General features: G+C 48.5%; 1 pseudogene across 1 annotated transcript; it reads right to left on the reverse strand.

The window, feature by feature from the left end:
• Positions 1–1,018: 1,018 nt before the first annotated feature.
• LOC144096511 (uncharacterized) lies at positions 1,019–6,990 on the reverse strand (annotated as a pseudogene). The gene is made up of 4 exons (XR_013306783.1): positions 2,503–6,990; positions 2,101–2,214; positions 1,891–1,958; positions 1,019–1,566 (listed from the first exon to the last, which is right to left on the reverse strand). The product of XR_013306783.1 is annotated as an uncharacterized LOC144096511 (transcript).
• Positions 6,991–16,278: the final 9,288 nt, after the last annotated feature.

Raw genomic sequence — 16,278 nt, forward strand, 5'->3', positions numbered from 1 at the left:
AGGCCTTAGGGTTTATTTAGATATAACAATAGTCATGTAAATAAATCTGCGGTGGAAATTAGCAAAAAGCGATTGGAGAATTGGTGGCACAAAAGCAGAGAGGTGACATAAGTTTTAAAGTGTAGGAAGACGTTTTTTAAAGAAAATGGCGAATTTTATTAACAACTTACAGCAGAGTTAAACAAAAATAAAGGAAAAAAACTGAGCATAGTGGCAACAACCACTGCCCCGTTTCAAAGGGGACGCTCCTACCTTCCATCCATCCATCCATCCATCCATCGCGTTCCCTGATGTGGACGGGCGCAGAGGACGAAAACGCAGTTTTCACAGTCTGTGTGCGACGCGCACTAGAAAATTATCGCACAGCACAAGTAGCTGACTGGTGCAATTAGGCAATTGCTTTTTTTTAAATTATGACGCACACTTAGGACCGGGGTGAGGCAGATCGTCATGAGAGCGTTCGTTTCACAACACGCAGGCAATTTTCTTTATTTCTGTAGCAGTGCATGGTTTCAAAACACGGAAACTTTTACAGTTGAGCGGAGAGGATTATTTTAATTCTGCAGTTACTTTACATATTAGTTTAGAACCTGAAATTACTTTTGATATATAGAGATCAAGGAGTTCTGTCAGTTTTCCTTTAGAAATGGTACAAATGTGATTTCTACTCACATGCGTGTAATATATTTAGCTTTCAACGCTTGCAGATGCCACTGAATGCATTGTCCCACTCAAATGTTGGGCTTCCTTTTTGTGGATAGCTCTTTTGTGACGTGTTCAAATGTGTCATATTACACACCAATCCTGCTACAGCCTCGAAAGAGGCCAGCAGTATCCCCAAATAAATAAAAGCCTGCAATGCATATTGTTTTTTTACGTTGTGTATGGTTGGAACTGAGGCGAATTTAGTCTTGTTTTTTTTTTCTCTTTCGTGCGCGGCAAGCAAAAAAAAGAGGGTTTAAAGCGCCGAAGCTACAGCTTGGCAGGAGGACATATAAAACCATTTGAGAATAAATGACATTTTATTTACAAAGACAAAATCGGAGCCATATTGTTCGGCATCCGTTTTTACATTGTGTTTATTTTAAACACGGAGCACTTTCCTGTGCAGTGGCTTGCAGGTCAGCTTTTTGCGGTAAGCAGCCCTGTCTGTCACAGTAGCGCCGACGTTGGCTGAGAGTGGCCTCATGTACTTATCAAACACTACAGATAGTGTGCTTGCGGCGTGGTCATCCCTTGCTGGGCAAACGAAAAGGGGGCACTGCTCTAGTCGAGGCAATAACAGTTCAGCCAGCTGCTGACGCACGTTGCTCTATTTTATGTGCGGCAGGGCAATGTCAACAGCCTTCTTAACGGTCACAAGGACCGTGACAAATTCTGACTATGGGATTGTTAGCCCACCCCTTGATTGCACGTCAATAAGCCCCATCAGCACGGGACTGGGTCCATCCGACTGTTGGAGGGGAGGGCAGAAGCTGCATGTTCTCCGCTCCTCAACTGCTCTCGCCACGAACCCTGCTATATAAGCGATGCTGGCATTTGCTATGGTTGATGGGGGCCGCTGCGCTGAAATAGAACATACCCATATTAGTATATGGAGCTAGACATTCTGCAATGTAATCCCATTTGTGAGAGCACAAAAAAACAGCTTTTGGCACTAACCTATAAAAAAGTTCCGCAGAGCAAATTTTAGACAGCATGTAGAGACAAAGCTTTTGCATAAACCAAATATGACATTTATCATGTCGCCACTCAACGTGCATTCCCTCAAAATTTTCAAATTTTGGGCATTGATACCACTCAGTTGTTATAGCCTTGACATAACGCGAAATGATCTCTTTTTTGGTGGCACTTCACATGGGTGGAGTAGGTGAACGAGTGTGCACTCACGAGGCATCGCTTTCAGGGATGTGAAGAGCTCGTCAATGTGCATCACAAAATCTTCAGTTCCCGTGAACCTGAAACAAAAACATGCACACTGTTCATATCAGCCAAATATATGTATTAGACAAATCGCTGTTGGCTGCAAAAGAACAGCACTAGTAGTCCAGCGAGCCAGCCAAGCGTAAGCTCTTGAGAAACATTTGATGCAAGATATACCTGGCTGGGGCAACTTGCGCTGTCTTCGTTGAATCATGCGTGGTTGCCTGTGCTGTTGCTTCAGCCGGAACATCAGGTTCGGAGGACGTCACATTCAGGGAGGCACCATGCATACTGCAATACATGTAAAACAGTTACCACCACTACTAAGCAGCAGCCACATAAAAGCAAAAACTGCTTGTAACACATTGCCCATCGGCACAGCACGATTTGCGTGCTCGTGTGTTCTGAACAGTAAAAAATTCCAGTCAGCAGGCAGGCTACAACACTAGTAGCTGCTCGCATCGTGAAATCTTAGTTGTGCAAGGGCCTGAAACGTGATAAGCTTTCTATTTTGAAACAAGAGACAACCAGTTCACAACTATGAGCACTCGTCCCGGAGCTCAAATAACATGCACCTACCTCAAAACAGTCTGTCCGTTTTCAACGTTTGAAACTTGGGATGGGCACAGGCTGCCAGTCCGCAAGATCCTCTCCAGGCTAAATGCCACGGCTCTTGCATCCAGTCGGTGGTTTCCGCCAGCCATTTTCCGCAAAGAACTGGAGAGGAGCTCGACGGGGTCGCTCGAGAAGTTCCTTGTTAAAACATAAAAGAAGCCGCTCTCGAGAAGGTACATAATGCATAGTACCGTAGATTTGCTTGTCAGCAAGATAGCTTCGTAGGTTTCAGCACTAAGAAACTTTTTCCCGCTCCTTTTACAGGCATTGTAGAGAGTTTCGAGGTAGTCTGGGAACTCCTTCTCCAGCCATTGTAGGCGTTCGTCGGAAGCGCAAAAGAAGTGCATTTGGTCAGGCTTTCTCATATGCACATGTGCTGTTCGGTTGGCCACATTAAGAATGGCAAACCACTTCTGCATCATCTTCGTAAACAATATTGTTGCGTCTGCGTTCCTGAACTGTTCTCCCTGAGGGTGGTAACTGGGGTATTCTTCCAAAAAAAAAAAAGCGCCGAGATAACTTCATCTGAAAACAGCAGCACTGCTCTGCCCACATGCATCTTCTCAAAATTAGTTGGCTCTATGTGCTTCTGTGTCAGGAATCGAGCTGGTTTCACAATCTCGTTTTTTTGAAGGACATAGAGCTGCTTCACAAACTCTCCAGTTATTGGCTGACTGCCATCTGTCATTTCCCCGTCCAGTAGAAGGCTTCACACGTTTATTTTTATAATATGACACTGGTCAAAGGACAAGAATAGGTTTCTTTCTGGATCACATGGATGACTGACCACTGGCTTGAGGGAGCCATTGCCCAGGTGGCGCATCATTGTGACATTAATCTTGTGGTTATCCGTGACGATCCGGACGACGTAGAGGCCACACTTTTAAACTTCAGCGATCCCTTCTTTTTTCAGCTGATACAGGAGCTTGTCATTTAATCGGTTAGTGAAGAAAAAGCCGCAAGGAATTTTGTACGACGTGGAGAGACCTGTTGCAACGAAACACAGCACCTTGTTGGCAAGCACGATGTTGTTTACATTCTCTCCTGTCCCAGCGTCTTCTCTCACAGTTTGCTGACCAAAAAAGCAGTCCATTTTACGACCGTAGATGTATTTGGAGCTTATAGCCATTTCATCCAGAATATTTGAGGAAAACCGCGCTTGCTCTTTCAGCTGCCCCACCTCTTGCTTTGGGCGTTCTTTCATTAATGGTGTGATCCCACTTTCACTGTTGGATTTGCCAACATAGCGAAGTAGCGGGTTTTTTCAAGGCAATTTCAACAGTCCTCTGTTGCGTATGTAACGGTATGCCTTAGGGGGCAAGTAGTACAAAACTACACCTTCCCGGACAAAGTCTGGAGACCACACGGGCCGTTGCCTTGACGCATTGGCGATTTGTTACCCTAGGCAGTCTTATAAGCCGAACTGGGCTGTGCCGACCTTGTCCAAGCACTTTCTCAACGCCGAGTGGAGAGTGTGGTTTTCAAAACCACTGAGCTTCTTTTTTAGGCGGCTGTTTTCTCGCTACAGCCTCCCGATAGCATCTGCTTTCCTGAACAATTGCACTCTCATTCGGTTTATATTCCTTGAATTCGACTGCTTCCGCGGAAGGTCATCGGTAGTTTGCGTTGTGCAATCAAGTGCCTCACTAGACTGCTGTAATTCACCGACTGCATCTTGTGCACTTGGTTTCTCATATCCTGCACCTTCAGGACTTTCTTCTTCATCTCCTAACAAGGGTGCATGAATCAGGCTATCTTCATACACTACAGGAAACGAGCAGGCAGAAGTTGCCGAATGTCCTGTGCTTTTTTCGCGACCACAGGCTGAACCAGCAGCTTCATCAGGGCCCCTCGATAAATTTGACGCCCTTTCTTGGTTTGGAGTAGAATTCTGCGTCAATCGCTCCAACTTACGTCTTTTTTGTGGCTGTTGTGGCTGCATGTAGCTTGGGTAACCCGCGAACACGCTCGGAACAGCATCCCGTTTCAGGCGCCGCAGCTTTGTGGACCCCAAAGTATAATCCGAATCTAAAAAGTGAAGGCTGCAGACGACACTGCTAGCAGACTTGTCATTTGGGACAAAATCTTTTCTTGATATGGCCTTCAGCCATGCTTGGCGGCGATCATCATTCGCAGGAAATTCGTGAAAACTTATTCCAAGATTTTTTTTCTGTCAAAGTGGCAGAAAGGTACGCAGCAGTACATTTATCTGAAAAATACAGAAGCAGATAGGATTGTGGTGCGAAGCTCATGACAGAGAACCGACGCAGTTTTAATCACACAGCAAATAATTTAATTGCGGGATCACATTAGCTACACGAAACCACTCGCACCTACCAGGAACACATGCATCATAGCAAAACAAAGCCCAGCAAAAAGTTCTCGCTTCAAGAGCAAAAAAAGCAGAGCTCAGAACTTCTGACTCTCGTGGTGGCGTATAAACAATGCACGAGCGCTTATCGTAATTAATTATGTTGTTCGAGCCAGAGAGAGCTTCGCTGTAAAGTAGCTGCGCAGTACTTTAAAAATCGAGTGAAAGGCACAAAAAGCATCCCTGAGTTTTGTCATACAGCGCGGCAGCTTTTGCAACACAAAAAAAAAAACATTCAGTACGATGGCATGCAATCTGGACGAAATGCTGCGCGGTAAAAGCCTCGGTTGCCCCAGTCGGCTTTTAGACGGCCACTAAAGCTCCATGCAGAAGCAATCCGTAACTGTTTAACAACGTACCTCGACTTCTTTGTAGCTGCAAGAAGGAGTCGAAAGAAATCGACTTCGTATTCACTGTTCTTTTGCGTGAAAACGTGCCAACATGGTTGATGTCGCCACTGAAATCGCAGGCAGTGCCGGCCAGGCGAGCGCCGCTTGAGCCTTGGGCTAAGGTCGCCACCTCGCGGCGTGTTACGGAGTTAGCATAATTACACTTCTCCGCTGCGCTACGCGCCGAATGGGACGGCCTGAGCAACGGCGCGCCGCCGGAGCTGATCGCGGAAGCCACGCTCTTCCCAGCAACCTCTCATAAACAGTCATAATTGAACTGCCACCTAACACGGTGCGCAGTTTGCTCACAATCTGGTGGGCAGGTTTCGATGACACCGCAAGGTCACGTGACCTAGCTGGCCCACCTACCTCGTAGATTTCTTCTCTGGGGATTTTTCGGGGGCTTCTTGCTCACGGTCAACGACGCCAACGAGGAAGCCGAATTTTCTGCAACAGGAGTTCCTTAACGCCATGGCGTTAAAATAAATAAATATGCGATATCGTTAAATCATTTTATATGCCTCTCTTATTTTACAGTTGATCTGTACGCACCCTGGTTTATTAATATTGATAATTTGATGATAGGCCACCATGAATCTAGTTAGCGTTGAAGCTTACGTCAGTTTCAGCGACATGAGCTTGATTGTGCAGTATCTATTGTGAGGTCCGGCCGCGGCAACCGAATTTCGATGGAGTCCGATATCCGGAGTCCTTCACTACGGCGTCCCTGAAGCCTGAGTCGCTTTGGGACCTTAAACCACATAAACCAAACAAAACCAAACTCCCAGTGACGCTCCGGTTTCCTGGGCTTTGCCGGGGGACCAAGAACGCGGGTAGTTTAACGAGCGCAACTGCGCACATGCTTAGAGAATGGGACAAGAACAAACTTTGTAATTCGTTGCAAGTGTTGCGAATGGCATGTAAAATGCTCACAATTTCTAAAGAAGACACAGTTAACTGGAAGAGTCAACGACGCGCTATCGCATGAGTTGATAGAGGCGTTTTACACCCGAAAGAAAGTGTCGAACTGCGTCACCACTCCTGCGGAGAAGCTTTACTCTAATGAGAAAAATTTTTTCAGATAGACTTATCTTAGGCGGGTGTTTGGTGTTTGCTTTTTTATTTGCACGAGTACCTGCGGTGTGTGACCATGGAAAAAAAAGCTGTATAAATGTGTGTGCTTGATCCATAAATGAAACTTGTTGAGAGTAGCGCTTGTCCCTGCTGTCCTTCGACTGTTCTGTCGCGCTACATGCATTCCCAATAGCACCTAGTATGTATGCTCGGGTTGAGGCCCGAACGGAGTCCCGTCGCCCGCCTGTGCGGCGCTGACGCTCCGGGTTCACGAGGCCCTGATTTGGCCGGTTCTCCGTCATCGCCAGCCATTGCCGGTAACGACACGCGAGAAGCCATCGACGTGCGGCCCGTGTCGTCTGGATGAGCTCTGCATATCGCCCATCCTTTCTTGTGCTGTGTCGCGCGCGATGCAACCCTTTGGTTGGCCATGCGGCGCACGATCGCCCTTAGCTATGTGCCGTCACGCGTGCGTGGTCTCTACACTGCGGGCTTGCTTTTGAGATGCTGCGGCTAGGCTATGGCTTGTACTAAGGTCGGTGGATTAATACAGTGTTCTGTAATGGAGATTACTGTGTAATAAACACTTGTTCTCTTAATTAACTGCGCCTGCCTTCCTTCCTTCCTTCCTTCCTTCCTTCTTCCTTCCTTCCTTCCTTCCTTCCTTCCTTCCTTCCTTCCTTCCTTCCTTCCTTCCTTCCTTCCTTCCTTCCTTCCTTCCTTCCTTCCTTCCTTCCTTCCAAGCGAGAGCGCAGGCGCGTGGTGAACTCTAGCTGTAGCCTTCCGCTTTCTCTGGCTCGAACCTGCGTTATGTGCGCGGAGTGCCACCTAATTAACAACCATCGCTGGTAACTCAACACTGTGTGCAATAAGCATACAGGATCGCGTGACAATCTGTCCCGCCCTGCCTGCGATGCTTGCCGTTGCTCGCTGCTCTAGTCCGGGCCAGACATAGAAGGTCGCGCGGACCGTGCACCACGGAGTGACATGTACTGGTGGGCGTTGCTGAGAATGGCCAGGATTTGTTGAGCCACAGCGCCAAGCGTAGTCATGTTTTCGAAATTCTAAACACTGTTGTGGCTGTCACTAACGGTAGGCTACAAATCTCTAATTACAGCCAAGCGTGTAACTGCAAAAAGCTAACTACTTGAATTTAGTTATCAACCTTACTGTATACCACGATTCACCTGTTTTCTGACATAACCGCACCCATAACGCCACAACTAATGTTAATAAGCCGCAAAAGCGATACATAAAAAAATCTATATTAAAAGTTAATGGTCGCCGCGGTGGCTGAGTGGTTATGGTGCTAGGCTGCTGTCCCGAAAGACGCGGGTTCGATCCCGACCGCGGCGGTCGAATTTCGATGGAGGCGAAATTCTAGAGGCCCGTGCGATGTCAGTGCACGTTAAAGAACCCCAGGTGGTCGAAATTTCCGGAGCCCTCCATGCACTACAGCGTCCTTCATAGCATGAGTCGCTTCGGGACGTTAAACCCTAACAAATCAAATCAAAAGTAAATGGAGGGCTTGGCTGAACAGGCCGGTATGAAGAAGCGCTCCCTAGAGGAGTAGTTCATCGTTGATTACATCATGCTGCTGTTAGCGTTGGTGCAGATCGTGCGCTCTTTCAAAACTGGCCGTAAAAAATTCGCGACCTACGCAATGGCACTCCCAACGTGGAAAAGAGTTCCATTTTAGAACCCCTCCCCCCCCCTCCACCCAGCCTGCACTCAGCTTCATAATTGGTTTGTAGCTTCAGGCTCAAGCTGAACCTCTACATCGAGCGACTTTGAGCACACGTGCATGCACCTGACAGTACTGGCCAGCAGGACACCCGCCGAGCACATCTGTTTGGACAAGCAAGCTCAAGCTGCAGCAACAGGAAGAGCGCAGCCGCGTTTCCACTTTCTCGATAATGCCATCCGGTCGCCGACCTACAACGCCCACACATGTGGTGTTTGGGGGACATCCGTACTCGCGGAATGTACTCCATTTAACCGCACAGAGCTCAGCGCGGGCTGTTTGCCCGACGAGGTGCAATACTGGGCCAATCCGTGGAGAAAGTGAAAACAACTAACATCACTTCCTGTTCATTTACGCGACAGCCCAGGTCCAAGCAACACCGGCGCTCTGAAGCTATGCAATTAAAACAGCCGAAAAGGCGAACATCGTGCCCTTAACCACAGCATAAGGATATAAGCACGAAATCATGACATAATGCTCAAGTAGTATGCGAATGCAGAGTCATGCCATGCGGCGACATGCGCAACGACAGTAAAAGGACAGGAGCTAGCCCAAAACCAAGTCCTGTTGCACCACGGGTGCGCCCGCCTCTCTGGGATACGACGTTGTCTACTCCGACAATCTGAGAACGGTTTTCCGATCTTGCCTAACTTCGCACTATCATGACCCAGTTCAGCCATATGCGTTCCGAATTTTAAGAACCAGTTAACGACGAGGGAGCGTGAAAAGCCCTCGTGACGTCTACGTTGCAAGCATTGAGCTGCTGACGTTCCCCTACGGCATTGCGAAGGTGACTGACAGTTTCGACTAACTGCGCCACGGTTGCAAGACTGGAACAGAAACCATGCTAGAATGAACTTGTGTAAGCAGTAATTTGTTTCCAAAGGTTAAGAACTTGTTTCCATATCTTATGTTCTGAGGCTTTACAGCAAACCGAACGTTTAGCGCAGTGGAAAGTGCTCCATGCGCAACGTCCACCAGGTGCGCAGTGCTTCCATGACTGGCCTCGCATCCCAACATTTCATGAAAAGATTTCAATCCCCACAGAGAGCAGATAGGTATTTTTCAAGGCAACTGCCACGTCACCACCTCTGTAATTCCTGTCCTACCTCAGAACCTTTCCACCAGGGGTAGAAGTGCTACTATCACTTATGACACATCGTAACCAAGTGTCCGTTATGAGTATAGTGCGCGAGAGTTCCGAGAAACAATTTTTCCAAATCTCTTGCTCTGATAGCTGTGATACGAGCATTTAAAAGCAATAATTCTGAGCTATGATCAATTCACTCAGCTTGTTGACAGCTCTATACTTGAAACGGCAGATAGTTGAGACCTAAGCGAAGCAGAATCTTCACCAATTTGGATTCGTTCTCTCTTTTCTTGCTGCGTCAGGCCCAGAGACCGCTCATTCGGCTCGCGATTCTAAGTGTAGGTGCGCTTAATTACTAACCTTGAGCTTTTCATGCGTCACATTTGCTTTCGTGCATTTAGCTCTGTCTGTCAAATTTTTTTACATTTTTAGCCAAATCTATTTCTCCCGAGAAATCATTAAAATACGTAACTACCGGTGTGCAGCTACCGGTTTTTCTTTTTCGTACCATTGCATTAGCAACAATAGCTATTTCGGATGAAAGGTTGGGCCCGTGCTCACTGTTCTTGCACTCATGTGGTACCAAGGTGCGATTCAGAATTTATTTGTGATACTACAAGAAATTTAGGCGAAACTCAATCGAACGTAACTAGTGCAATAGCGCATGATCTGCAGAGGCAATTATTACTGGCACTAGTGGGAATACGTATGTTCGTTAGTCGTCACTCCATTAATTGGGACAGTCTTGCAGTGTGCGGATGTGTTAGGCGTGGTTACACCTCATATCCTATGAGGTCGTAGCAGAAGTCTCTCGCTGACAAATATTTCGGCTCCGCGATTTCCTGCTGTTAAGTTGCTTAGCACCTGTTGTTAAGCTTAGCATCCGTTTCTCCGTTATAGTAGCCTTCGACACATCGAATTTCTTTTTTTTTGCGTCCTGAAAGACGGAAAAAGACGAGCAATTCGTGCCGCGGGTATTTTTCTATACCATGTACTACAGGAGCGGAGGTATTAGATGTAGATACAGTCAAGCCCATATATTCTGAATTATTATGCGAAGCATAATAGGGACACTACTTAGCTCAACCATAGCCCAGCCTGGCGCGGCCGCGACCACCAAGGCTAACTCCCGCTCCTCCCGCTAGGGGCGCTGCAGCCGAGCACGTGGTCTGACGTCACGACAGCTGAGGAGAGACGGGGCTCAACTCTCGCGGTCGCCGCGCGGCCGCGACCACCAAGGCTAACTCCCACTCCTCCCGCTAGGGGCGCTGCAGCCGAGCACGTGGTCTGACGTCACGCCAGCTGAGGAGAGACGGGGCTCAACTCGCGCGGTCGCCGCGCGACCGCGACCACAAAGGCTAACTCCCGCTCCTCCCGCTAGGGGCGCTGCAGCCGAGCACGTGGTCTGACGTCACGCCAGCTGTGGAGAAACGGGGCTCAACTCGCGCGGTCGCCGCGCGGCCGCGACCACCAAGGCTAACTCCTGCTCCTCCCGCTAGGGGCGCAGCAGCCGAGCACGTGGTCTGACGTCACGACAGCTGACGAGAGACGGGCTGCACGCTCCGGGCAGTAGTGGAGGGCCCTATGCCGCTGCAGGCAGCGGAACCTGCTCTTCAGGATTCCAATGCACCTTTCTACTACAACCCTCATTTTGGAATGTGCCTCGTTGTAGCAGCCCTCTGGCATCTGGGTGCTTGGGTGCCCAGGCACTGGCGTCATCAGCGCATCCTCCAGAGGGTATCCACTGTCACCTGCAGGAAAAATAGTGTTCTATCCTTCTGGATTTTTTTTTGTCAAGCAGCACTTACCAAGAAGATGCTCTCCCTCTGAGAGATTTGCGGTCGTCACTCGTTGTCGCAGGCCTGAATATCGTCAGACAAACGAGTCGTGGCTTGAGCCTGGCCGGCATGGATCAATTGCCTGGATGCGCGCACATGCATCGCACACCTGTTGGGACACCGAAGGAAAAAGAACTTAATACCAGAATCATTACAGTGCACCACCAACTCGGTAGCAACTGCCGTGGCCAGGATGACCTATCAAGTATTTCAAAACTGCTTCAAGTAGGACATTAACACTCATATAAAAAGCTTGATCAAAATACCTAGAAAGAACTTATTTACACAATACTACGGACCATAACGGTCTATGCAGGAGGCAGTACAACCATTTTGCTAAATAGAATGTACCTTAGAATCTATGGCATTATTGCATTAAGAATAAAGTTACCCAAGACTGCATAATAATACAAAAAAGTTGCAAAACAAAGTGAATACATGAAGATGCATGTCATGAGCAAAGCTATTTGAACAAAGACGTACAGCACGGCACTCACAGTCAGTTTCTATTCATGGTACGTAAGCTCTCACAATTAATAATATTGGAGAAGGGACGGTGAATCTTGAGATAACGAGCTGTGTCAGTGCACAACTGTACTGACAGCTGTGCTGCACTTAACGTGCATTAAATATCAGCGCCCACGTGCATTCCGGGTTATCTCAATACTGTAACTGTGCGGGAAGCAGCGAGCAGCTACACTAATTTTTAGCGGCTTTATGTTCCCGCAAATTCGGCCAAACATTGCATACGTCAGATGTTTGGTTATATACTAGTATAATGTAATTGATGCACTTACCACCATTGTATTAAGGGCGTAGTACCCTTTTCGAGTCATAAAAGCCTGCGTCTCGCCGGGGCTGAGATTCTTGGGCGCACTTATGGCGATCATTGTTCCATCAACGCACCCGGCGACGCCAGGGATGCGACCACGCTCCATAAACTCAGCCTTGGCGCCGGACTTCTCCTCTGGAGTCGAAGGAAACGACACCCAGCTTTTCTCGGTGCCGACATGCACGATTGCCTGTGCGACGGCCAAAATCGTCCGGCTCACAGACAACTGCGGGAGACGTATAGTCGCCTCGCTGCCGACTGCCGCCTGGAAGCCCCCGGTAGCGAAAAACCGTAGCGCGCACAGTACTTTGCGCTCTGTTGTGAGCGCACTTTTTCTCGTTGGTCCAAGGTGGGGACTTAGCTCTTCGCATAGCCGGTGTACCAGTCCCTTCGACGGCCTGAAATGCCTTCGGAAGGCATCGTCAGGCATGTCGAAGGGATTGTCATGCACGCGCGACAGCCGATGCCGCCGATCACATTCGCTGAGCACCGCCAACAACAGCGGGGCGACGGGAGGTACCGTCTTGTCTCTTCTCGCGCTGAAGCGAACGCCACTTTCCGAGTTCCGCACACAGCGACCGAACGCGTTCGCTTTCACTTGATTGACATGTCTCGTGACGTACACAAAATCCGTGGTCCCGCCTCCGTGAAGTGATGTCACCGCCAGCGGTGACGACACACGGCCAATGGAGCGAGGTGGCGAGAGAGAAAGCGAACGCGTTCCAAAGCGAACTCTTTCGTGGATTCAGCCTGCTTCGTACTATTCCCCCGTGTCATTGTGTGTGGCTTTTGGCCCCTTTACATTACAATGATCAATAACCAGTTAGCCTAACAAGAAGTTCTCTTAACCTAGGAACCCTTCCGATACCCAAGGGCGGCAACCTACGAGTTGTACTAAAATCTGCCGCGCCTCTAATGCGCTCCATTTCCTGCATACGCCTATACTAACGGATACGAGGCAGACTGCAGATTTTGAAGCGCAAGCTTCACTACGACAGCTTTTCGAGCCGTCAGCGGGGCCGCAAGTTTCAACTTGAATATAGGTAGAGGTCAAACCATGAGCATAACTGGTGGTAGCCAACTTCAATCGACACACGACGCCAGTTACAGGAGCGACAACAGCGGCTGTTACATCAACTATCTCCACTTTGAAATTTGACCTTGACCTTCGACATTGACCGGACAAGCAGCAAGGCGTCTGCCGGCATCGCATAAAATAAAAAAAAATGGTTTTTGGGGTCAGGAAATGGCGCAGTATCTGTCTAACATATCGGCTGACACCGTGCTTTAAAAGGAGGGATAAAGAAGGAATAAGAGAAGATAGATAGAAAGGGATCCGGAATAAAATAATTGGTTTTGAGGGAAAGGAAATGGTGCAGTATTTGTATCGCATATCGGCGAACACCTGAACCGTGCCGTAAGGGAACGGATAAAGGAGGGAATAAGAGAAGAAAAGAAGAAATAGGTGCAGTAGTGGAGGGCTCCGGAATGATTTTGACCACCTGGGAATCTTTAACGAGCACTGACTTTGCACACCACAGAGGCGCATTTAGCGTTTCGCCTCCACCGAAAAGCGTCCGCCGCGGGTCGTAATGGAACCCGGGTACTCCGGATCGGTAGACGAGCATGCTATCCACTGAGCCACCGCGGCCGGCGGTAAGTGAACGAAAATGAAATGAAAGTTGTTTTCAAGGAAATGATATTACGCCTGTCTCACTTATACTTATATCGTTGGACACCCGAATCTGGCTGTAAGGGAAGTGATACAACCCGCCGCGGTGGCTGAGTGGTTAGGGCGCTCGGCTACTGATCCCGGATTGGCGCAACGGAGTTCTCGGGTTCGAACCCGATCGCCGCGGCTGCGTCTTTATGGAGGCAAAAACGCTAAGACCGCCCGTTTCCTGTGCGATGTCAGTGCACGTTAAAGGCCCCCGGTGGTCTAAATTATTACGCAGCCCTCCACTACGGCACCCCTTTCTTCCTTTCTTCTTTCACTCACTCCTTTATCCCTTCCCTTAGGGCGCGGTTCAGGTGTTCGCTGATATATGAGACAGATATTGCGCCATTTCCTTTCCACAAAAACCAATTATTGTTATTATTATTAAATCGCGTTCGCGGCCAGTGAAGCTTTTGCTATAATAACGTATTGAACGCAAGCTTATGCGTCAGGCTACTCTGATAAAATAAAATTGGGTTAAAAGGATTTCGGAAGACCCGCAATGATTGAAGGCTGTGGGGTGTGCGCTGACATCTCACTGATATTGTGCAGTTCTAGAAGAAAAACCTTAAGAAAAACCAGTGCTTGCACGACCGTTAGGAAGTACTGCATGAAGGTATGAGGCGAGTATCTGCCTTGACCCAAGGTATCACCCCTGCTTTCGGAATACGGTTCATTGAGTTGCTCTTGTATCGTTTTGTTACAGATGGGCAAAGTCCCGTGGATTAATCGGTTTAGTAAAATTTCTCTTTGTCGCCAGACACCGCCTACGGTGGCCGCCGAGTTTAATTGTTGCTAGAATCCCTGCCGGATCCCTCCGTTTCTGCGTGTTTCACGCGAGGGGCGTCCCCGTCAGTAGCCATGGCGCCGTGCACTCCTTCGAAGGCTCTAGACTTCGATGTAGCCGTCCCTGCGGAGACTAGTCATTAGACCGTCGTCCTGAGAGTAGTCTGTTTAATAAAAATTACGATTGCACATAAGTCTGTTGTAACCCATGAACTTGACGACCAAGCTATTCGCTCTAGTGCGCGTGTGCGCAATCTTTTGAACACTTTTCAGGACTGCAATGGATGCTTAGAATTTTTCTCTTCCCGAGTGTGTGCATTTTAGTGCTCTGCTCTTGTCGTTTCATAAATAGGTCGAAAGATGTCGGCCTGTTTTGACACTAGACTGTTCTCGGAGAACAGGGAAGAGTTGAATATTAAGCTCCCATGATCTCCTCAGAGTTCAAAAATCATTTTGTTTTTCACGAAAGGGCTCCCGTCAGCATCATGTACGCGCAACTAGCACGCCGGTGGCCATTTAGGCTTCTGAGAGCCGCGTTGGTAATAAACTACTGCATGGAAGCTTCCCCTGCATGTGTGCAAGGCGTGGATCTGATTAGTGGGGTCCAATATTCGGCGCTCGGCAAGTGAAATGCTTGTGATATGCGATTTTTTTATATTTGTGTTTCCAATGCTGTTAGTGGAATAACTTGTGGTTTCGTTTGTGGGGGTTTAACGTCCAAAGCGACTCAGGCTATGAGGGACGCCGTAGTGAAGGGCTCCGGAAATTTCGACCACCTGGGGTTCTTTAACGTGCACTGACATCGCACAGTACACGGGACTCTGGAATTTCACCTCCATCGAAATTCTACCGCCGCGGCCGGGATCGAAGCCGCGTCTTTCGGGCCAGCAGCCGAGCGCCGTAACCACTCAGCCACCGCGGCGGCTGGAATAACTTCTGATTGCACACTGCGATTTCTGAAATTCTACCCCCATTGATATCTGGACAGATTGAGGAATCGTTTGAACTGGATACTACGATTTCTTCTAAGAACTTCTGCATATGGCTTTTTGCAGTAACGTCCCACCGTTTCAGAAGGACATGCACTGCAATGTGGCTCACAAGATAGCTGCATACGCATTCTTCTACGAACGACTATTCTTCTACCAACGACGCGGCGGACTACGGGACAGTAATTAGGTGCCGTGTTAGTACCCCGTATACTCACTCTGATGCGCGTGGGGTCTCCCCACGCACCAACCTCAGGCGAAAACACCGCGGTGGTTTCTAAACCCTCCTTCAGACAGTGATTATGCGCAGCGCAGACAACGTACTCCACGACAGGCATGTTCCCAGATCTGTCACGCGTACCTGCTCTGGCTAGACGAATCCAGCCCTGTCCGGCTCTTAACTTCGCCCCAAATCCCAGGAGGCTGTTGTAAAGGGATTGATAATGGCTATTTCCCCTTCGATCCTTTTTTTCACAGGGCAAATCTGAACTTGGTGCCTATTCCAGACATTTCCCTTCTAGTGACGACCTCACTGGATCTTTAAAGAAATATCAATTTCCCTCGCTACGAAAAGTATCCATAGTGGCGCCTTGCCTCTAATGTGTTCATGAAAACTCACGGACACATCACTGCCAAGGCAAACCCAATATTGTTACTTCGACACCGTCCAAGACCACTGTCAGGCAAAAGCGTTATTATTACTTAGACTCTGACCGTTGAAAAACGTGTCTAATCATCTTGGATGAAGCTAGACAGGCACTAATCGTTGCAGCATCAAGCGCAGGAGCATACGTCCGCAACAATTGTTCGGGACATGGAAGATGTGTTATAAGTTACCACTTCCTTAGAGCATCGAAACTTAAATTGGCTAGAGTCCGACAGAGCCCCGCGCACACCACCACTTCGATGA

The sequence above is a fragment of the Amblyomma americanum genome, chromosome 1, assembly GCF_052857255.1.
Source record: "Amblyomma americanum isolate KBUSLIRL-KWMA chromosome 1, ASM5285725v1, whole genome shotgun sequence".
Lineage (NCBI taxonomy): Eukaryota > Metazoa > Arthropoda > Arachnida > Ixodida > Ixodidae > Amblyomma > Amblyomma americanum.